At 41.5% G+C, this 25,004-nt stretch overlaps 1 protein-coding gene and 1 long non-coding RNA gene across 5 annotated transcripts in view; one reads left to right on the top strand and one right to left on the bottom strand.

Annotated features, from left to right (window-relative positions):
• Positions 1-25,004, top strand: part of gabbr1b (gamma-aminobutyric acid (GABA) B receptor, 1b) — a 242,481-nt gene that overhangs the window by 65,902 nt on the left and 151,575 nt on the right. The gene's annotated exons all lie outside the window — the stretch shown is intronic.
• LOC122864209 lies at positions 2,335-24,195 on the bottom strand. The gene is made up of 2 exons (XR_006375165.1): positions 21,975-24,195; positions 2,335-2,599 (listed from the first exon to the last, which is right to left on the bottom strand). It is a non-coding gene; the product is annotated as an uncharacterized LOC122864209 (long non-coding RNA).

The following is a 25,004-nucleotide window of genomic DNA, read 5'->3' as shown; positions in this document are numbered from 1 at the left end:
TTGGGAATTTTAATGTTCAACGTTGATTATGCAGCTCGTCTCCTCTGGCAACTTGCATTGGATTGACAATGGCAAAACTGATGTGCTGGATTTTATAGGCTTGGTGACGTCATGACCGCGTCACAAGAGTCTCCTGCACTCCTGTGGGGCTCAGGGAAGCTCTAATGAAAGACACTATCCATTTACATTATGGGAAATGTAGGACCAATTGTTTTTGGACTAAAAGTCAGAATATCGCCTCCTCTGGTGCTCACATTTTGACAGTTCTTTTTTGTGTTTTGTGAGTTTCCAGATTTTTGGAAGTATAATATTAAATCAGTGTAGTACCCATTTAAAGTATCTCTTTGAACAGCACTAACTAAACTAAATTTTAGAATATGGACCGACATACTAAGCTGAAACAGTTTGACAATTGTTAAATGTTTCTTGTGACTCCCTCGGACAATTTCTTAAACTTCCAAAAACATTAAGTGAAATCTCAAGTGGAAAAACTGCAGAGGTTTGTGGCCAGTTTGGTTTACTGACTGGTTTACTGACCGACTGTTCAAATACAGTTGTAGTGGATTTGAATCAGCTGAATGAGCTGATCTGATCGATCACTCTGTGATCATCGGTCGATGTACTCTGTACAATCAACACATGGGGACAGGGCATTGATACCTTTGTCCAGGAGCCTTGGACATCAGGCCTCAGAAAGAGGGGCATTGATACCTTTGTCCAGGAGCCTTATGGAGCCTCTTTCTGACTTCCTTGTGAGGGCATTTAGTTCTGTCTTAGGGCAGTCCTTGCGTTTCTCCCTGTAGGTCCCACAGGCAGAAAATCTTTGCTCATGGAGAGCCCTGAAGAGCTTGGGCCTAGAATAAAATGTTGTCTATGTAAATGTGGTAGCCTGTGCCAAGGTAACCTGGTTGCACCAGGAACATCACAACATCGTAGGACAGGCTATGTCTAGAGGGGATGTCGCTTTTCCCGGTGTAAATGGAAAATTCAACTATCTAGCCATTCCTTGAGTCACCCAAGACAAACAGCTTGAATGTATGTGTACATGGGATGCTGGTGGCTGTGGGGGAGGTGATTGTGCTTAGGGGGGGGCACCTCTTGGCTGGCCGGGCTGGTGGAGGGGCTGGTGGTGACCTGTTGGCTGGCAGAGGTGATGCTGCCTGTGGTTCACTGGACCCTGGCAGCGGTGAAGTTTTCTTCCTCCAGATCCCCTACACACATCAATTCACACCTATGAGGAATGTGGAGGAGGTGTGAAGCTCTAACTGCTTCTCTTCTATCCTGTCAGCTAATCTTCTCTGTATCTATTCCAATTTATCACATGCGCTACCTGTCCTATCAACCCCAAACAGTAGCAAATCACACCTGAATGAGATGTGGGGGTGGGGATACTCTCTCTTCCATTTCAAAACTTTACAGAGATTTCCAAAAATTTCACATTCAGTATAAAATCACAAACATAAATAAATACAATTCTATGAAAGACAAAGTCTCTTCTGTACAGAGCAGTATGATAAAATAGTCAATGGCTAAAGCATGTTTTCAAAGTGTGAATGGAAGTGAAAAATATTACATTAGTTATTATACTTGTTATCTAAAGGAGATCACATAGAATAGATGATGATGATTTGGATAAAGAGATAGTTCAGAGATGCAGTATGTTAGTTTTGGGTAATTTTACTGTTTTTCCCACTACCCAGAGTCAGAAACTGATACATGCCTTAGGACAGATATTTTCATGTATTTGGTGTAGTCTGAAGTTATAAAGTTGTTGAGTGTCTATGGTATCATATAACATAATCATGATCCAAGAATTGCACAAAACTAATTAAGTAAAATAAGTGGGGATGAGGGGACGCCTTTTCTTTTTCTGAGGGGAGGCAAAGTGCACTATTACTGTGATATTGCAAACAAGGTTTTTGTAAAATAAATACACCCATCTTCAAATAGATCCCTATTATTGTGGTATTCCTCTTAATCGAACCATATTTCTGTGCTGTATTATCGTGGAGATATTAATAGAAACATTTAGTAAATGATGAGTAAACGTGCCAATGCGTTCAGCAACACCACGGGGTTAAAGTTCACATCATGTGTCCCCTGAAGCAACCAAAGTTACAATGGAAAGTAATCGAGCGACCTGTACACTCTGCTAGAAACATTTATAGATGGTGATGCCAACGTCAGCAACACCACATTGTTGTAGTGTCCCCACAATCTAAGGAGTAATCGAGCGACCTGTACACTCTGCTTTTATAGAGGTGATGACGTCATTGTTGTAGTGCACAATCTAAGGACCCAAAAGCAGAACACAGCGAGGTGGAGAGCTGGATAGTAGTTTTAACAGTCTTTATTGTAACACGATAAACAATCACTGGTCGATAAATGCTCTTCCAGAGCGGGCAAGTCAGGCGTAGTCCGCTGGAGCTGGTAGTGAGGTTTGACGACATGGTCCATGGAGAACCGGCTGGGCTTAGGGCTGGAGACAGTGAGAGTGGGTTCTGGAGATGGCTCGTGCAGCGTGGCAGGCAGAACAGGAAAGGCAGTTTGCAGAGATCGGAGAGGACAAGGAGGCTGTGATCACCGGCAGGGAGTAACTCTGCGGCAGAGACAGACAAGATTACATGGGAGACAACAACAGTGAGCAACAAGAACTTAACTTGGTCAGGTTTGGCGCTGTAGTGAAGGTACCATACTAGTGTACTGAGACGATCTGGCGCCGTTTGCATTGTAGAGCCAGGTAGATATACTGTGGGAGTTGATTGGGTGATGGAGGTCAGGTGTGCCGGTGATCCGCAGCAGGAGGGAAAACCAGAGCACCCCGTCCAGGCCCGTACACACCCATACACCCACACACCGACCAAGAGACGAACAGAGGACTGACAAGGAACACAGGAAGGGGAGAGCAACACTAGAGTACACAAGGATAGGAGTAGAGATGTGGCTAACTATGACAGTCATGGCTGGGGCGCCAGAATTTCCTGTGCCCTTTTGGTGGCTCGTCCAGTAGGAATCCAGGGTTTGGATTCTGGGTGTGCGTCTGGGTGTGAATTAACAGCTGGTGGAGATTTGGCGCCATTTCTATGAGTTCAGGCTTTCTGGTTTCCCAAGGGCCTCTGTTCTTTGTTCTCCGCATATGGTGAGGCCCAACATCATTGTTGATACATAATTTGTAGTAAAATACAACATTTCCTTGTTTACTGTTTACTGCTTTCAAGGAATCCTTGATTTTGATTTATGTATGTGTAATTTGCCATATAATAGCAGTATAATTAAATTAATAATTTATTTAGGATAGGAGGATTACATCAATGTTTTTTGATTTCTTAGGTGCATTTAATACAGTACTGCCTCACCTCCTGTCCTCAGACTGGATGAATGTAACCTTCACTGCTCCATAATTGCTTGGATTTTAGATTACCTTATCTCCAGACCCCAGTATGTTAGACTTAAAGTTTGACACCCTTTTAACTATCCCTTGAGCCCTCCAGGGAACAGTTTTATCTCCCTTATTATTTACTCCTTATTTATGCCTTACACAGCCAGGCATCATGAAAAATTCTCTGATGATTCTGTACTTGTAGGCCTCAAACAAGGAGCAGACCTACAGAGATGACGTTGAGAGATTTGTCAGCTGGTGTGATGTTAATTACGTGAAACTTTATAACTAGTTATTGACTTTTGGAAAAGGAAAGCGGGAGCATTACAAATTCTCATCAAAAATCAGCAGGTTGATTTGTGTCACCTTACAAATATCTGGGGGTTCATGTTGATTTGAAACTGAAGTTGTCAGAAATTGGTAATGCTGTGTTTAAAAAGGGATGGTGTAGTCCTTCAAGGTCAGCAGGAAGCTAATATTTTCTACCAGAGTAGTGTGGCCTTGTTTTATACTGTTGTATGTTGGGGTAACAGAATTACTGCCAAAGATAAAAAGGATAAAAAAAAGTTCTACCTTTTTTTTTACCTTTTAAAATTACTTATTTCAGCATCTTATACAATTTCAATACATTTTCACATTATACATGTAACATATCAGTTTTTATTTTGGCTTGCCTTTAACCCTCTAAAACAGAGCATGACTTGTTCTACAAAACAATACTTAACTTTATAACTGTTTACAAAGAGATGAGCCTTTACGTCATTCAGGGACGATTTATGGTGCATGCGATCAGGTGATACGGGAACAGAAGATTGCTGGCTCACTGGAGTGGGAATTTCCAAGTTTCTGGGTCTTTCTCAAACCAGACCCACCCCACTCCAGCACAGAGTGTACTCTGTTTGTAGTCACAGGACATCTTCCAGAAGGTGTAGATGTTTAAGGTGCCATTTACCATTGATGCACCAGCAAAAGGTAGGTACTTCTTTATTTATTGTTAATGCATTTTGTAACAGTTGTATATTCATATCTAATCTTTGTCTACATTCTTATTCTTTAGTAGGCCTACGTTTCAATTAATGCAAAGACAAGGATTTCTATAGGCCTACATATTACTTAAGTGGATGAAATATCCAAAGGACAATAAATGTCTAAAACAATTTTTTGTCAGTTCAATTCAGTGGGCCTTTATTGGCATGGGGAACAGACATTGACAAAACAAGTGTGAAATAAAAACACACGTAGGCCTACATAAACAGAAGAAGAATTGTGATATATATATATATATATATATATATATAATTTAATAATAATAATGAAAATTGTAGACTTGCAGTTAAAAATACAAATTATAGCCATGTGTCTTTCAACTGATGAGCAGTTGGCAGTGTGTGAATGGGGTGAATGTGGCCTAGTTAAAGCGCTGACTAGTCAGAAAGACTAGAAAGGCGCTATGCAAGTATTTACCATTTATGTCAACCTATAGAGACTGTAACTTCCTGTTGCCAGTAGGTGTTGCTATGAGTATGACTGAATGTTTGCATGGAGATGTCTTCAGGGCAGAAATGTTATCAAACATGATGTTTGGAGCAGATTTGACCATGTACACTGAAGTTCGCTCCCAACTCCCCCCCACCTACATGTTGTCCTTGGCCATGTGTCTTTCAACTGATGAGCAGTTGGCAGTGTGTGAATGGGGTGAATGTGATATGTAGTTAAAGCGCTTTGAGTAGTCAGAAAGACTAGAAAGGCGCTATGTAAGTATTTACCATTTATGTCAACCTATAGAGACTGTAACTTCCTGTTGCCAGTAGGTGTTGCTATGAGTATGACTGAATGTTTGCATGGAGATGTCTTCAGGGCAGAAATGTTATCAAACATGATGTTTGGAGCAGATTTGACCATGTACACTGAGTTGCTCCCAACTCCCCCCACCTACATGTTGTCCTTGGCCATGTGTCTTTCAACTGATGAGCAGTTGGCAGTGTGTGAATGGGGTGAATGTGATATGTAGTTAAAGCGCTTTGAGTAGTCAGAAAGACTAGAAAGGCGCTATGTAAGTATTTACCATTTATGTCAACCTATAGAGACTGTAACTTCCTGTTGCCAGTAGGTGTTGCTATGAGTATGACTGAATGTTTGCATGGAGATGTCTTCAGGGCAGAAATGTTATCAAACATGATGTTTGGAGCAGATTTGACCATGTACACTGAAGTTACAAGAAGTAAATTCGACACCATGCCAGATACGAAAACTCACACTTAGCACAGCTATTAATTGCAAAAATTTGAAGTTGATCCAATTAATTCTCTAGGAGTAGTTTGTTAAAGTAATCAGCCTGTAAATGGCAAAAAAGGCCTAAAATTTCACTTTATATTCAAAATGACTGACTTCCTGTTGGGTTTAGGTTATGGCTCCAAGAGGCTTTTTTGTAAGTCTTGGGATGATACATCTGCCTCCCAAATTTCGTAGATCTAAGTAAAATGTAGTGCGGGGGCTACTTCGTTGAAGGCTAACTTCCTGTTACCAGTGGGTGGCGTTATGACAAATGTTCAATATTGGCACGTAGATTTCGTCAGGCTGGGAATCTTATCAAACATGTGAAGTTTGGGAAAGAATTGACCATGTACACTCAAGTTACTACAACTTTCTGTGTCATGGCAAAACATCAACATTTGACACTACACCATGGTCACGCTGTTCAATGAAAACTAACAAGCTTCACAATATAGTATCGTTCATGTCTTAAGGCTTTTCTGCCAAAATTTGAGGTAAGTGTGATCAACCTGCTAGGGGCAGTACGTCAAATTATAAAACCTGTCATTTCCTGTTGCCAGTAGGTGGCGCTAAGATTATGACTGAATACTGGCATGTAGATGTCTTCAGGGCGGGACCCTTATCAAACATGTGAAGTTTGGAGCATATTTGATCACGACACTGAAGTTACAGCAACTTCCTGTTTCTTCATGAAACATTTGACACCCCTTACCAGCCCCATCATTCGACAAAAACTCAAGCTTTTGATAACTTTTCATCTGCAACCTGTTTTATTTATGATGACGAAGTTTGAAGTTGATCAGCTTAGCGGTCTAGGACAAGTTTGTTAAAATATGACCCCTATAAATCGGCAAAAATATGAAAATTAATTCAAAATGGCCGACTTCCTGTTGGGTTTAAGTCATGGTACTGAGAGACTTGTCTTGGCATCTTACATTTGCCTACCAAATTTTGTACATGTACATCAAACCGCAAAGAAGTGCTTAATTTTTGAAGGCTGACTTCCAGTTGTCAGTAGATGTCGCTATGATTATGACTCAGTTTGGTGATGTAGATGTGTTCAGGCCTGGACTCTTATCCAGCATGTGAAATTTGACCCTTATCATACATACGAAGTTTGGTTGAGATTGGACCATGTACAGTCGTGTTACAAACCACTTCCTGGTTCATGGCGAAACATCGCAATTCTCTGCCCCATAATGGCCACATCATTCAACGAAAACTCAAGCTTTGAGCAATTTTTCATTGTGAAGGTCTTTTATATACGTTGTCCAAGTTTGAAGTTGATCAGATTAACGGTCTAGGTTAATCGGAGTTTGTTAAAGTATGACCGAGGTAAATCGCCAAAGATACGAAAATAAAATCAAAATGGCTAACTTCCTGTTGGGTTTAGGTCATGTCACTAAGAGACTTTTTTTGTTCGTCTTGGCATTTTACAAGTGCCTCCCATATATCGTACATGTGGGTTAAACCGCAAGGTTTTTCAAAGGTGCGCTATAGAGCCATTTTGCCCCCGCCCATTTTCGAAACCCATAAAATGTCCAATTTTTCACCAGTCCTGATGAGTGTGCAAAGTTTTACAACTTTGAGCACCTTTAGGCCCTCAAAAATGTGATTTAATTTTGAAAAAAAAAAAAAACATTTGATGCATTTCAATAGGGCCTTCGCCGCCTGTCGCCGCTCGGGCCCTAATTAAAGCTGCAAGCAGCAATGAGCGGGCCCTTGCCCCTTCCCGCACGTCGGGGCATGCCGTATCTGTCTGTGTTTTGACCATTGCACGAAGAAGATAAATGACACTTTCTGTGGCTTGAGAGAACACCAACTAATTATACAGTGGTATGCAAAAGTGTTTGCCCCCTTCCTGAATTCTTATTTTTTTGCATGTTTGTCACACTTAAATGTTTCAGATCATCAAACAAATTTAAATATTAGTCAAAGATAACACAAGTAAACACAAAATGCAGTTTTTAAATGAAGGTTGTTATTATTAAGGGAAAACAAAATCCAAACCTACATGGCCATGTGTGAAAAAGTGATTGCCCCCTAAACCTAACAACTGGTTGGGCCACCCTTAGCAGCAACAACTGCAATCAATCGCTTGTGATAACTTGCAAGGAGTCTTTTACAGTGCTGTGGAGGAATTTTGGCCCACTCATCTTTGCAGAATTGTTGTAATTCAGCAACATTGGAGGGTTTTCGAGCATGAACTGCCTTTTTAAGGTCATGCAACAGCATCTCAATAGGATTCAGGTCAGGACTTCCACAGGATTTTAAAATCTATTCTGGATTTTTCAAGGGGCCAGTGCAGAGAAGCTAATATTGGAGAAATATGATCTCTTTTCCTAGTTCTTGTCAGTATACGTGCCGCAGCATTCTGGATCAGCTGGAGAGTCTAAAGGGACTTATTTGGGCAGCCTGATGATAAGGAATTGCAATAATCTATCCTAGAAGTAACAAATGCATGGACTAATTTTTCAGCATCATTTTGTCAGGATGTTCCAGATTTTTGCAATGTTATGTAGGTGAAAAAAGACTGTCTGTGAAGTTTTTTTGATGTGGGCAGTAAAGGACATATCCTGATCAAAGATATTACTTACGGTGGTGCTAGAGACCAGAGCATTGCCATCTAGAGTAACTGTATCTTTAGATTATGTATCTTGGAGGGGTTTGGGGCCAAGTACAATAACTTTAGTTTTGTCAGAGTTTAACATCAGAAGATTGCAGGTCATCCGGGGTTGTTTTGTCCGTAAGGCATGCTTGTAGTTTAGCTAACTGATTGGTTTCATCTGGCTTGATTGATAGATATAATTGGGTATCATCTGCATAACAATTAAAGTTTATGGAGTGTTTCCTATTAATATTGCCTAAAGGAAGCATATCTAAGGTGAATAGAATTGGTCCAAGCACATAACCTTGTGGAACTCTGTGACTAACTTTGGCGTGCAAGGAATGATTCGTTGTTAACATGTACAAACTGAGATCGATCTGATAAATAGGACTTAAACCAGCTTAGTGTGGTTCCTTTAATGCCAATTAAATGTTCCAGTCTCTGTAATAGGATGTGATGGTCAATGGTGTCGAATGCAGGATCTAACAAGACAAGTACAGAGACAAGTCAATTGTCCTATGCAATTAAAAGGACATTTGTGATTTTCACCAGTGTGTGCTATTATGCACTCTAAATCCTGACTGAAAACACTCAAATAAACTATTATTATTGTTATGTAGAAAGTCACACAACTTATTGGTGACTGCTTTCTCAAGGATCTTAAAGAGAAAGGGAAGGTTAGATATAGGTCTATACTTGGCTATAAACCCTGGATCAAGAATAGGCTTTTTAAGAAGAGATGTAATTACATCTACTTTAAAGGACTGTGGTACATAGCTGTCAATAAAGACAGATTGATAATATCTAGTAAAGGAGTGCTAACAAAGGGTAAGACTTCTTGAAGTAGCCTAGTTGGGATAGGGTCTAAGAGACAGGTTGATGGCTTGGATGAAGAAATCGTTGAAGTTAGTTGAAGAAGGTCGATGGGAGCGAAGCAGTCAAAATATATATCAGGTTTTACAGCTGTTTCTAAGTTCCTGTATTTGAAGATAGATCAGTACCGGTTGAGGGCAGGAAGTGATGAATTTTGTCTCTAATAATTAGAATTTTATCATTAATGAAGCTCATGGTACTACTGAGGGCTATAGGAATACATGGCTCAATAGAGCTGTGACTCTCTGTCAGCCTGGCTACAGTGCTGAAAATAAACCATCCATCCATCCATCCATCCATCTTCTTCCGCTTATCCGGGGCCGGGTCGCGGGGCAGCAGTCTAAGCAGGGACTCCCAGACTTCCTTCGCCCCAGACACTTCCTCCAGCTCCTCCCGGGGATCGAGGCGTTCCCAGGCCAGCCGAGAGACATAGTCCCTCCAGCGTGTCCTGGGTCTTCCCGGGCCGCCCCGGTGGGACATGCCCAGAACACCTCCCGAGGGAGGCGTCCAGGAGGCATCCGGATCAGATGCCCTAGCCACCTCAGCTGGCTCCTCTCGACGTGGAGGAGCAGCGGCTCTACTCCGAGCTCCCCGTGTGACTGAGCTCCTCACCCTATCTCTAAGGGAGCGCCCAGCCACTCGGCGGAGGAAGCCCATTTCGGCCGCTTGTATCCGCGATCTTGTCCTTTCGGTCACTACCCAAAGCTCATGACCATAGGTGAGGGCAGGAGCGTAGATTGACCGGTAAATCGAGAGCTTTGTCTTTCGACTCAGCTCCTTCTTTACCACAACGGTCCGATACAGCGCCCGCATCACTGCAGACGCTGCACCGATCCGCCTGTCAATCTCACGCTCCATCCGTCCCTCACTCGTGAACAAGACCCCGAGATACTTAAACTCCTCCACTTGAGGCAAGGACTCCCCACCCACGCGAAGAGAGCAAACCACCTTTTTCCGGTCAAGAACCATGGCCTCAGATTTGGAAGAGCTGATTCTCATCCCAGCTGCTTCGCGACTCGGCTGCAAACCGTCCCAGTGCATGCTGCAGGTCCCGGTTTGAAGAAGCCATCAGAACGACATCATCTGCAAACAGCAGAGATGAGATCCTGTGGTTCCCAAACCGGACACCCTCCGGCCCCTGACTGCGCCTAGAAATTCTGTCCATATAAATTATGAACAGAACCGGTGACAAAGGGCAGCCCTGGCGGAGTCCAACATGCACCGGGAACAGGTCTGACTTACTGCCGGCAATGCGAACACAGCTCCTGCTCGGTTATACAGGGACCGGACAGCCCTTAGCAAAGGGCCCCGGACCCCATACTCCCAGAGCACTCCCCACAAAGCGCCCCGGCACACGGTCGAATGCCTTCTCCAGATCCACAAAGCACATGTGGACTGGTTGGGCAAACTCCCATGAACCCTCGAGCACCCGATGGAGAGTATAGAGCTGGTCCAGTGTTCCACGACCGGGACGAAAACCACTCTGCTCCTCCTGAATCCGAGGTTCGACTATCGGGACAATTCTCCTCTCCAGTACCCTGGAATAGACCTTACCGGGAGGCTGAGAAGTGTGATCCTCTGTGATTGGAACACACCCTCCGGTCCCCTTCTTATACAGAGGACCACCACCCGGTCTGCCAGTCCAGAGGCACTGTCCCAGACCGCCACGCGATGTTGCAGAGACGTGTCAGCCAAGACAGTCCCACAACATCCAGAGACTTAAGATACTCAGGACGGATCTCATCCACCCCGAAGCCTTGCCACCAAGGAGCTTGCCAACAACCTCAGTGACTTCGGCCAGGGTGATGGATGAGTCCGCCTCCGGGTCCCCAGCCTCCGCTTCCTCTTCGGAAGACGTGACAGCGGGATTGAGGAGATCCTCAAAGTATTCCTTCCACCGTCCGACAACATCCCCAGTCGAGGTCAACAGCTCTCCACCCGCACCGTACAAGGTGTTGGTGAAGCACTGCTTCCCCCTCCTGAGCCGTCGGACGGTTTGCCAGAATTTCTTTGAGGCCGACCGATAGTCCTCCTCCATGGCCTCTCCGAACCTCTCCCAGTCCTGAGTTTAAACCTGGAATTGTTATTATTTTCCTCATTAATGATGACTAATAGGCTGCTCTGGCATTATGGAGGGCTTTCCTATATGTTTTAAGACTATCTTGCCAGACTAAACAAGATTCTTCCATAAATGCCATTTCTATCAATGAGATGATCAATTTGGGAGGGACAGAAGTTAGCACAGGAGTCCTCTGTTATATAGAGACATGGCACTGAATTAAATGCAGATGAAATAACTTCCTTAAATTTAGCTAAAGCAATATCAGATAGAAATCTAGTGTAGGAATTTTTGCCTAATGGTGTGTAGTCTAGTAAAAGGAGTTTAAAAGTTATTAAAACATGGTCAATTAAAAAAGGATTCTGTGGAAAGACTATTAATTGTTACATTTCAATGCCATATGCAAGAACAAGGTTGACGGTGTGGTTAAAATAGTGAATGTGCTTATATACACTCTGACAGAAGCCAATCAAATCTAATAATGAGATAAATGCAGTGCTAAGGCTATCATTTTCGATGTCCACATGAATATAAAAATTTCCTAAAATAATCTGTTTTAAGAACTACACTTGATTAAAACTGAGAATTCAGATAAAAATTCTGAATAAGGACCAGGAGTGCAGTACCCTATAACAAATAGAATTGGCTGTGGTGTTTTCCAGGTTGGGTGTGAAAGACTAAGAACAAGGCTTTGGAATGAGTTATAGGTTTAGGGGTTGAGTAATAGGTTTGAGTTGAAGAAAGCTGCAACTCCACCTCCTCGGCCGGTGCCTTGAGGAATGCGAGTATTAATATGACTGGGCTGAGTGGATTCATTTAGGCTAACATATTGTTCATGACCCAGCCAGGTTTCAGTAAGACAAAGTCAGTATGATAAAATGATATTAAATGATTTAGATGATTGATGCTACTGTGACATACTTGTTGCAGTTAATTTCTTCACCATGCTGCCCATGCTGCCGGTGGAATAGATGGATACCACATAAGGATTAAAGCTACAGAGGAACCAGTGCCATGCAGACTACATGGACTACAAGCTTTTTCCATCTATACAAATGCAGGCCATTTGTCATGCAAGAGGCAGATTCTCGATGTGTTTGTGGGTTGTCCAGGCTCAGTACATGATGCCAGGGTTCTGCACAACAGTCCCGTCTTCTACCAGGCCTTATACCCTCCGGCTGGCTATTACCTCCTTGGGGATGGTGCCTATCCTTGCCTGGAAATGCCAATTGGCATTCTAACACCATACAAGCACCCTCTGCAAGGCCGGGTCCAGCAGAGATATAATTTGCATCACTCCAGGCTCATTCTGTTGTTGAACAAGCTTTTGGAATGATGAAAACATGCTGGCAAGCCACACTATCAAAGGCCCCGGAGGTCCATCCAACTTTTGCACCAGACATCATTGCTTGCTGTATATTCCCACACAATCTGTACCTTAACATGAATGATGTTCTGGAAGAGACTGAGGACCTCCCGCTTGATGAAGATCCCCAGAATGGTCCCCCCCATTGGTGCAGGTGGACAGAAAAGACCTGGACACCACACAAGGGCAGGGATTGCTGTCTGCCTGTCTGCACCTGTCCACTTGCCATAGCAGTTGAACGACCATGATTATTTGTGATTTCTGTGCACGCGTTTTGTTTGTATTTGAGTTGTGGACATTTCACCAAATAATTAAGCAGTCCTGATTTGGTTCATTTCACCAATTAAAACTGCACAAGCTAGCTTGTCTTTAGCACTACAAAATCATTTTTCCAACAACATGGTTTTTCTGTTGGACCACAAAATCCCAATATCCTGCCAAACATGCATGTCTGTAGGGCACTTGAACGTCACTCCATAACAAAAGTGTAACATCAACATCATCAACTTATACCACTTCTGTGTAATCCGAAATAAGACAAATGCAATTGATAGACGGTTTACACTGCAAGTTTTGCATGATTTAAAAGTGTGATACACTATAAATTATTTTTAAAATGCTGGTATGTCGTTGTTGCCTTTCATAGCCTTCTCACCTGGGAGATGATTAAATTTTATGGAGTGTTTCCTATTAATATTGCCTAAAGGAAGCATATCTAAGGTGAATAGAATTGGTCCAAGCACATAACCTTGTGGAACTCTGTGACTAACTTTGGCGTTGCAAGGAATGATTCGTTGTTAACATGTACAAACTGAGATCGATCTGATAAATAGGACTTAAACCAGCTTAGTGTGGTTCCTTTAATGCCAATTAAATGTTCCAGTCTCTGTAATAGGATGTGATGGTCAATGGTGTCGAATGCAGGATCTAACAAGACAAGTACAGAGACAAGTCAATTGTCCTATGCAATTAAAAGGACATTTGTGATTTTCACCAGTGTGTGCTATTATGCACTCTAAATCCTGACTGAAAACACTCAAATAAACTATTATTATTGTTATGTAGAAAGTCACACAACTTATTGGTGACTGCTTTCTCAAGGATCTTAAAGAGAAAGGGAAGGTTAGATATAGGTCTATACTTGGCTATAAACCCTGGCAAGAATAGGCTTTTTAAGAAGAGATGTAATTACATCTACTTTAAAGGACTGTGGTACATAGCTGTCAATAAAGACAGATTGATAATATCTAGTAAAGGAGTGCTAACTAAGGGTAAGACTTCTTGAAGTAGCCTAGTTGGGATAGGGTCTAAGAGACAGGTTGATGGCTTGGATGAAGAAATCGTTGAAGTTAGTTGAAGAAGGTCGATGGGAGCTGAAGCAGTCAAAATATATATCAGGTTTTACAGCTGTTTCTAAGTTCCTGTATTTGAAGATAGATCAGTACCGGTTGAGGGCAGGAAGTGATGAATTTTGTCTCTAATAATTAGAATTTTATCATTAATGAAGCTCATGGTACTACTGAGGGCTATAGGAATACATGGCTCAATAGAGCTGTGACTCTCTGTCAGCCTGGCTACAGTGCTGAAAATAAACCTGGAATTGTTATTATTTTCCTCATTAATGATGACTAATAGGCTGCTCTGGCATTATGGAGGGCTTTCCTATATGTTTTAAGACTATCTTGCCAGACTAAACAAGATTCTTCCATAAATGCCATTTCTATCAATGAGATGATCAATTTGGGAGGGACAGAAGTTAGCACAGGAGTCCTCTGTTATATAGAGACATGGCACTGAATTAAATGCAGATGAAATAACTTCCTTAAATTTAGCTAAAGCAATATCAGATAGAAATCTAGTGTAGGAATTTTTGCCTAATGGTGTGTAGTCTAGTAAAAGGAGTTTAAAAGTTATTAAAACATGGTCAATTAAAAAAGGATTCTGTGGAAAGACTATTAAATACTATAATTGTTACATTTCAATGCCATATGCAAGAACAAGGTTGACGGTGTGGTTAAAATAGTGAATGTGCTTATATACACTCTGACAGAAGCCAATCAAATCTAATAATGAGATAAACGCAGTGCTAAGGCTATCATTTTCGATGTCCACATGAATATAAAAATTTCCTAAAATAATCTGTTTTAAGAACTACACTTGATTAAAAACTGAGAATTCAGATAAAAATTCTGAATAAGGACCAGGAGTGCAGTACCCTATAACAAATAGAATTGGCTGTGGTGTTTTCCAGGTTGGGTGTGAAAGACTAAGAACAAGGCTTTGGAATGAGTTATAGGTTTAGGGTTGAGTAATAGGTTTGAGTTGAAGAAAGCTGCAACTCCACCTCCTCGGCCGGTGCCTTGAGGAATGCGAGTATTAATATGACTGGGCTGAGTGGATTCATTTAGGCTAACATATTGTTCATGACCCAGCCAGGTTTCAGTAAGACAAAGTCAGTATGATAAAGTGATATTAAATGATTTAGATGATTGATGCTACTGTGACATACTTGTTGCAGTTAATTTCTTCACCATGCTGCCCATGCTGCCGGTGGAATAGATGGATACCACATAAGGATTAAAGCTACAGGGAACCAGTGCCATGCAGACTACATGAACTACAAGCTTTTTCCATCTATACAAATGCAGGCCATTTGTCATGCAAGAGGCAGATTTCTCGATGTGTTTGTGGGTTGTCCAGGCTCAGTACATGATGCCAGGGTTCTGCACAACAGTCCCGTCTTCTACCAGGCCTTATACCCTCCGGCTGGCTATTACCTCCTTGGGGATGGTGCCTATCCTTGCCTGGAAATGCCAATTGGCATTCTAACACCATACAAGCACCCTCTGCAAGGCCGGGTCCAGCAGAGATATAATTTGCATCACTCCAGGCTCGTTCTGTTGTTGAACAAGCTTTTGGAATGATGAAAACATGCTGGCAAGCCACACTATCAAAGGCCCGGAGGTCCATCCAACTTTTGCACCAGACATCATTGCTTGCTGTGTATTCCCACACAATCTGTACCTTAACATGAATGATGTTCTGGAAGAGACTGAGGACCTCCCGCTTGATGAAGATCCCCAGAATGGTCCCCCCCATTGGTGCAGGTGGACACAAAAGACCTGGACACCACACAAGGGCCAGGATTGCTGTCTGCCTGTCTGCACCTGTCCACTTGCCATAGCAGTTGAACGACCATGATTATTTGTGATTTCTGTGCACGCGTTTTGTTTGTATTTGAGTTGTGGACATTTCACCAAATAATTAAGCAGTCCTGATTTGGTTCATTTCACCAATTAAAACTGCACAAGCTAGCTTGTCTTTAGCACTACAAAATCATTTTTCCAACAACATGGTTTTTCTGTTGGACCACAAAATCCCAATATCCTGCCAAACATGCATGTCTGTAGGGGCACTTGAACGTCACTCCATAACAAAAGTGTAACATCAACATCATCAACTTATACCACTTCTGTGTAATCCGAAATAAGACAAATGCAATTGATAGACGGTTTACACTGCAAGTTTTGCATGATTTAAAAGTGTGATACACTATAAATTATTTTTTTAAAATGCTGGTATGCCGTTGTTGCCTTTCATAGCCTTCTCACCTGGGAGATGATTAAATTTCCTATGTTGAAACATACTGTAGTTTCCTTTATTACTGCAACTGCTTATTTGTTGTGGTATAGACCACATCAGTACATCCCTTGTGTACTGTCATAGTGATCTTTTTGTACAAGGGAAAATGGGACATCTTTCAGACATGCTATTGTCAAGATCCATTTTTTAAAGACCAATTGTTATGTAGTAATTCAAAAAGAAGTTTTCCTTCTAGCTTTATTATCCACATCAAATTTCCTGGGTTATATTTTCATTTGGTACATCCCCCCACCCCAAAAAAACATATGTATATCTATATCTATCTATCTATTATATATATATAGAAATATATATATATATATATATATATATAGAGAGAGAGATACACACACATACAGTATATGTATACATAAATGTATAAATGTATTCACCTATGTTTTATGCTCAAATTATAATGAGACGTGACAGAAAATTTGTTCTACAACTTCATAGTATGTTGAGAAAAGAGGGCTGGAATATGCTGAGATTTCAGATTGTAATCCATTTAGTCCATTTCAGAAATGATTGTTCTGATAACCACTACAGGTGCATGTGTTTACTTGTTGTATTTGTACAGTTTGTCCATGGATGTATTAAAAGGGGAGGGGACCCTACTGAACAATGATAATTATTCTCTGCCTTGTCAGATGTTACACGTCCAGTCAGTGAAACATCTGACTATTTTTAACAGCAAAAAACACAACAATGTCTACCACAAACCCAAATTACAGAACCTGTCTATGTGCTGCCGTAGCACCAGCTGTGATCACAAGATGGCTTATTAATGAAGTTCAGAGAAAAATCAGAGATCCCATACATAAATGATTAAGGCTTACTGCACACCAAAACCTCTGCTCTGGACCAACCTAAATTTAGCAACTGGTTGACACCGTGTACTGGCAAACCCTTTGACTTTGCCCTGCTCCTTTAACCGAAATAACCCTAGAAGGGAATTAATGGTAGGCAGGTGAATCTCACCAAGGTATTCCCAGAAAACAGCTCTCACCAGTTTCAAAAAGTTGCCAAAATAGGCAGAAGGCTTTTTGATTTGGAGTCACCTATAGTTATTGAATATAATTCCAGTTAATATAAAATTTAGACACAGTGTTAGCACAACCTCGGTTTTGCACTGCTCCATTAACCGACAGTCCTAGAAGGGAATTAACGGTAGTTGGGTGAATTTTGCTGAGGTCTTGCAAACAAACTGTTTTCGCAGAAATATTCAGCTATAATTACCATAAGTTTTTGAAGTTGAAGTCTGTGTCTGTGGAAGTGCCCATGTGCTGAGGCTCGGAGAGAGAGAGCCGTGAACACAGGAAACCTCGCTTTATATAGCCATCTCCGCAGACCACACGTGTTAACCACACGTGTAGATAAGGGGAACATAGCGAGGCCAGTTTCTAACCATAAACAGGACATCATAAAAAACAGAATGGAATGTACAGCGAAGGAATTTCCAACTAAATCAGTCTGTGTAAATCCCCTAAAGTTCCAGCTCAGAGTTAAAACTTCAATAAAATTACAGCAAGGATAAATTGAAAGATAAATGTTGATAAGTAAATGTAAATATAAAATCAAATAGTAAAACAAATGAATGATTCAAAGCACACAGATTCAAAGTTTTAAAAGGTGTAAATGTTGATTGTGAATAAAAGGCAATATGATATATGACAAGTCATTAAGTAACAAATCTTTTAAATGTTTAAATGAACTTAAGTAATAAATCTTGTAAATATTTAAATGATCAAGTAAATGAAAATAAAAATACATTTTAAGTAATAAATCCTTTAAATGAGTAACTTTTAAATGATAAAGTTTAGTAATAAAAGTAATAAAAAGATTAAAAAAGGTTAAATGTTAATATGGAAAAATGAAAATAATCACGATAACTGAATCTGACAATGTTGACAGAGGGTTAATACTAACAGCTGCAACACACACACACACACACACACACACACACACACACACATACAGAATGGAGGAATGTGTTTCCACACACCCAGCCATCTTGTAATAGCTGTCTGCCTGCCTGTCTAAAACGAAAACACCTCCGCCATTTTGTTTTTCACACCTTCTGCTCTTGGGAAGAAATGTGGATTTCAGACCACTGTCCTTCCCTCTTCTTTGTTTTGTTTTTCTTTTTCTTTCTTGTTCTGCCTAAGCAGGACCCTGTCTGAGACAGGGCTTAAATGACAAATGAGTACAACAATAATTGCATAATTTTCCCATCCTTTCATCAAAACACAACAAGATGGTCAACATTTAACCAAAACCACGATCTTTCCCTAACCTTAACCAAAGTGCTTTTATATGGAATGCCATTTTATTCAATATTAAATAAATAAGTACATAAATATGCCTATGAAAATAATTCATATAGCTATGAAATAAATAAATGAATCAAAAAGGCTCAATAAATAAATAGGTTTTTATTTTAAGAAAAGATGTTTTTCAAAGGACTACTTTTATTTTTTTCAGGGGACTTTTATTTCTTAATGCCACATTTATTTATTTCATGGGACTTTAATATCATACTGCCACATTTATTTCCCAGCTCTTTTTATTTCCATCTGTTATATTCAAATGAAGGGGGCGTGGTTATCTCACAGAGCAGCAAGACCAGGAGGCTGCAATTTCAGGAACGCATATCTAGGACCGCAGTTCTAGGACTCTCGTTTTTTGCGACAGCACCACCCACCAAATTAGATAACCAAGGCCCGTATTTCTAGGCTATGGACAACATGGATGTGAGTGTGAGTACTGAAAGTGAATCAAGTTTTATTTGTTTAATGTTATATACAATTCTGGTGTCTTGAATTGGACAGCAAAGTTAACATTAGCTAGCCGGAGTGTGAGTAACATTAGCTAACTATGATAGTCTTAAAAGCACTACAAAAAAATCATCTGTTAGCTTATGATAGCTTGCTGCAAATGAACTGTTAGCCTATTTGTTTATTTGTTTAATGAAACCATAGCAAGATTTTGGCAAGTCCAACTAGGTGAGTTATATTCAGTGGTGGAATGTAACTAAGTACATTTACTCAAGTACTTAAGTACAAATTCGAGGTAGGGTACATGTACTTTACTACAAGTTTCCATTTTATGCAACTTTATACTTCTACTCCGCTTCATCTTTGATGCAAATATTGCACTTTTTACTAGGGCTGAAACGATTCCTTGAATGCTAAAAAAATCGCAGATTCAAATAATTTGCATCAAAGCTTTGTTTAATCCATATAGTGCACTGTGTTTCGCACAGATGATTATTACTGTCGCACAACGTGCTTACACTGTATATGATCAGAGGCGGTTCAGAGCGTCTTTGCTATGATTTGACAGCACGGATAACAAAGAGGAGGAAGAGAGAGAAACTAGCAAGGGAAAAGAGACAGGCCAGAGAAAGAGACAGAAAGTGTCCAAGTGTCTGTACTCTGTGTCTATTGTAAAACTGAACAAGCCTACCACCATAGCATGACGTCTATGCTTCAGCATCTCATCAAAAAGCATAATGTTACAGTCTCTGCATCCAGTCCACAGAGCAGACCTGACACAAGGTATATGAAGGCTAGTAAAGAATGTAGGCTATGTTAATTATGGCTATATGTAATGCCTAGTTAACAACATAAATCAATGTGGCGGCTAGTTATGATGTCCCTAAGTTAGCTAGGTTTTGTTCAAGATATTAACCACAGAAAATAAAATGCTGCAGTCAATTTATGAAAGCCTGAGCTTCATTCATGTTATTTATTATTATGATAGTCACAGTTCCTGTCCACTCGTTTCTGCCTCCTACAAATGCCACAAAGAAGATAGAAAAGGCTTTCGTTATGCCTGAGCTGTAGTTGAGTTGAAACTTGTAGTTCTGAAACTTAAGTGTATACCTTAACCACAAAGCTGTTTGTTTTTGCATTTCAGAAATGTTTTTCTTTAAAACCCAGAATGTTATACGGCACTTAAATGCACTAAATGGGTTTAGTTTTGACAGATAATGTTATGGTATGCAATTTAAGCATGAAAATGTAGATTTTTCTAAAAAGGAAACCAACTAGTTGTTAATTTTAAGAGACCTGTCTTATTTACTCTTTTGCATATTTACTATTGGTCTTTATTAAAGCAAATGTATTTCTTATCCGATTACTCGATTAATCGATGGAATAATCCAATGTATCCTCTTACAATGGTTTGCAAAAAGTACGAAAAGTAATGCACCATTTTTCGTGCATAATCCTACGAATGTCCAGCAACCAGCAACAGGCGTACCAGACCTTCAACGTCATAGTAATAATAAACATGTGGTTAACGTTGTGAAACAGTCGTAGTTTGGTTAGGTTTAGGCACCAAAACTACTTGGTTAGGTTCAGGAAAAGCTCACGGTTACGGCTAAAATAAGTAAGTTACATTAGTAACTCACAGTAACTCACGTGACGTAAACACGTCCTTACATAACTTACGTACGTAACTTAAAATAAGTAAGATTAACTTAAAATAACTCAACGCCAACTTATGCTTTCACACGGGACACAAACCCCAGTCTACAAGGTGAAAGTCCTGTTTTTTACCCACCCATCCATCCAGGTATTCACACATAAGTGTGAACTCACACCATGGACCCAGCTTCCAGCTACCATTGGTCAGTCTGACCTGCGACCTGTAATGTCACCAGATCAATAAAAGAGAGATTATCTTTGATAATTCTGATAATAATTATCATAATTAATTGATTGCACCTACACAGTTTGGTGGCCCTTTAACCATTCTAAATCCCAACAATATACTGTATATATAATCATGTGCCTCTCTCCAACCTTTCAAATATCTGGTTGAGATCTAGTGACTGCAAAGGCCATAGTGTACGATTCCATCTTTATTTTACCAGATAATGAGCTAATTATGCTAATTTGTTCAGTGGCGCTGTTGCGAAAAACTAGGGTCGTACAACTGCGGTCCTAAAACTGCAGCCTCCACTACTGCAGGAACGTAATATTGGAGTAATATTGGACCGAACACAGCCTCAGATACGACGGAGGCCGGTTTGCAGTTTGACGACAGGACAGGGAATACAGTACTGAGGTGGTTTTCTTGCCGAGTTTGGCTCCTGGCATACTGTTCTGCCTCAACTCTTTGTGATTTATAGAGTTTCCTGATGGACAGATAGCTTTACTTGTTGCTAAAATAACCACTGAATGCTGCTAACGGTAGCAGCTGTGACACTAGCTGTCCTATTAGTTGACTCTGCCGAGACTGGGAGCTTGGAGCACCGAAGGAGTGTTAGTGTTTATACCTCTAGCACAGGAGCTTTGGACCACCAGAAAGAGGAGTTTTTCAGACCCAGGGCAGGGGCGACAATGTAACAGAGCTCAGCAGCATGGCTACAAACTAGCATTAGCTAGTGGGAGCTACCATTTGCAGCAGTTAGCAAAAGTAAAGTAAAGCTATCTGTCCTATCAGGAAACTCTGTAAATCACAGAGAGTTGAGGCAGATGCCAGGGGCGCCAGGAGCCAAACCCGGCAAGAAAACCACCTCAGTACTGTATTCCCTGTCGTGTGTCAGCGCGTTCCTTTATTTGCAAAAGAAAAGTCTGGAGAGAAGCTATTCCTTAATTTGGCATTTATTAAAGCACTGGAGAATCAAAAGCATCTTGTACAAGGATCTTTTCTATTCAGCAACGTTCATTTAAATTATTAATTCTCACAAATCCCTCCTTTTACACCTTTTAAGGTGTTAGTCAAAATGGTGCAACTACACACTACAACCCCCTTCCCCACCTACCTGTACCTCCTGTAACTCTTCTTCCACATCTGACTCCAAAGCTTCACCTAACAGGGGCATTTGGTAAGGCGGAGAGTCTTTCTCTTTGGTAAGGGCAGTGGTAATGAGACGGTTGATCAATGCACGTAAGCAGGGGATGCAGCAACAGCCACAGCACACTAAAATGGCTGCGAAACAAGCAATGGAAACAATTAGTGATATGAATAGGGCCTAATATTTACCAAAATAATGATCTTCCCAATTACTAAACGGATCGTTGATGCCTGAATTTTCAGCAAACTCTTCAGACAGGGAAGTAAGGTCAGCTAGAGCCTTGGTGATGCTTCCATCAGGGGCAGTATTATTGGGAATGAATGTACAGCAGAAGTCCCCAAACATTTTGCAGACTCCGCCCTTTTCTGCCAACAGCATATCTAAAGCCATCCTATTCTGCCAGGCCATAAGAGAAGTTGGTCCCAATTGTTCCTCTTAGGTCACAGAGGCCTGGTTGGCAAAAAGGGTGCCACGGTCAACCCCTAGAGTCAGCCAGGACAGTTAGGGCTTCTCAACTCTTTGGGTAAAGTTCTTAGTTTTATCTTTTAGAGCCCTTACTCGTGTTCAGCCACTTCAGTTCTAACCTCCACTAATGTGCGTTAGGGTGGTGGGGCTGATACACAATGTGTCAGGTGGTGCCAAATTACTCCAGCTTTTTCTTTTACCTGGACTGCGTGGGAGGTACCCCAATCACTTCATAAGGTCCTGTCCACCTGGGATCAGTCCACTTTCTCTTATGAACTTTCACTCGTACCCAATCCCCTACCTGTACTGCTGGAGTCTCAGTGATGGTTGCTTCGGGTTCGGCCAGCTGTACCTGTTTACACAAAACTCAGGACAAGTTAGTCAATGCAGTCATGTATTCGTCACAGTCAATCTGCCAGACATCCAGAGGGGGCATATGACCTCCCTCCCTGGGTGGCCCTGGCCTTGGCCTACCTGTCAGCAACTCATGGGGTGTCAAGTGTGTCTTGGCCCCTAGGGAGGTTCTCATGAACATAAGTGCCAAAGGCAGTGCATCCACCCAACCGAGCTTTGTGCCAAAACAGATTTTAGCAATCTTTCTTTTCAGAGTCTGGTTGGCTCTTTCCACCAAACCTTGCAATGCAGGATGATACACTGCTCCATATCTATGTGTTATTCCCAGTGCTTTTTCCATCCCCCCCAGCTGTTTGTTACTGAAATGTGAGTCGTATCTGAGCATACACTACGTGGGACCCCATATCTCGTTATTAGCTCATTTTTCAACTATTTTACTACTGCATCTGCTGACTCTTTTTTGCATTGTATTGCCTCTACCCACTTGGTGAATCTGTCCACCATCACCAGCAAGTAACAGTAGGCTTTTGTTCTGTTTTGCACACCCATATCGGTGAAGTCGATCGTGATGTCTTGGAATGGTGTTTCTGGTACTGGAAACCTTCCCATTGGGCACTTGTATGCCTGCTTAGGGTTGTGTCCATTGCAAGTGTAGCAGTCTGTCACATAGTTATCCACTATGGCTGTCATGTGGGGATACCACCAGCATCCTTCAGTGTTCTTCTGTGTTTTCTTCTTGTTCTCATGAGCTGGTCCTTGTGCTTGTTTGAGTAGTAGCTGACAAAGTTTGGCTGGAGCTACTATTCTTCTTTGTTGCTACTTTCCGATGCCATTCACTTTGCTCGTATACTCCTGCTTGTTCTTGCATGTCAATGATGTCTTTCTCTGTTAGTTCAGGTAGTTGTTCAATGGTGACAGACATCTGTCTTGGTGTGTATCCTTCCGCCTTCTTGGCTGCCGAGTCTGCAGCATCATTTCCTTCAGCTATGCTGGTGTCCTTTGCATTTCATCACGGCCACAGCTGCAGGCAGTAGTACAGCTCTTACCAGTTTTTCTAGCTGTGCTCAGTGCTTTACTGGAGTGTTGGCTGTAGTCAGGAAGTTCCTTCTGACCCACTGCAGTCCATCCACATGTACAGCTCCATGTCCATAGGCTGAGTCTTTGTAGATGTTCACTCTTTTTCCACCAGACAACTCCAGGACTCTTGTTAAGGTCACTATTTCAGCCAGCTGTGCTGAGGCTGGTTGTGGTATGAGACCTTGGTCTATTGTCTTTGTGTGTGGATCCTGTTTTACTACAGCATAGGAGGCCAAATTTCCACTGTCTCTTCTGTAGCATCATCCATCTGTGAACAGGACCACCTCTAGAGGTTCTGTTTCCAGATCTGAGTCTTACATTTTTCTCAGCTCTTTCTGCACAGTTATGCGCTTGGTTATTGTCTGTGGCCAGTCCACTTGCCATGTTCACACCTTCAGTGTAGTATGTGACATGTGCTTGTAGCAGAATGTCTGAATTTTTTATTTTATTTTTTCTTGCTGTGGAGAAGGTGAATGCACTTGATCCCAAAAATGCCACTACTCCATGATCAGTGTTCAGTTTCAATTCGTGGCACATTACTATGTGGCTTGTTTTTGTGATTGCTTTTGCCAATGCTGTCAAGTACCTTGTACATCCTGCTTGCCCTGTTTCCATATTATCCAGTTTGGAGCTGTGGTACATTAGTACTCTTCTTTCTCCCTCCTTTTTCTGGAAAAGCACAACATTAACTACTCCAGCTTTTTCAGAAACATCAAGATGGAAGGGTTTTGTGTAGTCAGGTGATGTCAGAGCAGCAGCTTGTGCCAGTGCTTGTTTCGTGAGGGTGAAGGTCTCTTCTGCTGGTTGGATCCGTGACAAGTGGCCAGTGAGGTTGCGATTTCCCACCTCTGCCACCATGTCTCGCAAGGGTTGTGTGAGATCCACATGAGCTGGAACATGGTTACGCCTATACCCTGTCAGGCCTAAAAAAGCTAGCATTTGTTGGACTGTGGCTGGTTTATACAAGAGTAAGTGGCTCCAGTGTCCGCCATTAACAAGTAAGGCGGACACTGTCATACTGTCAAGTCTGTCATAGGTGGAAAGAACTGCCCTACGTTAGTCCCCGGGCCCCTTCAGTAGTCCTGTGAATCCCAATCCCTG

Source organism: Siniperca chuatsi, linkage group LG17, assembly GCF_020085105.1.
Source record: "Siniperca chuatsi isolate FFG_IHB_CAS linkage group LG17, ASM2008510v1, whole genome shotgun sequence".
Lineage (NCBI taxonomy): Eukaryota > Metazoa > Chordata > Actinopteri > Centrarchiformes > Sinipercidae > Siniperca > Siniperca chuatsi.
Note: the sequence above shows the minus strand (reverse complement) of the source record. Positions and strands in the feature narration are given on the sequence as shown.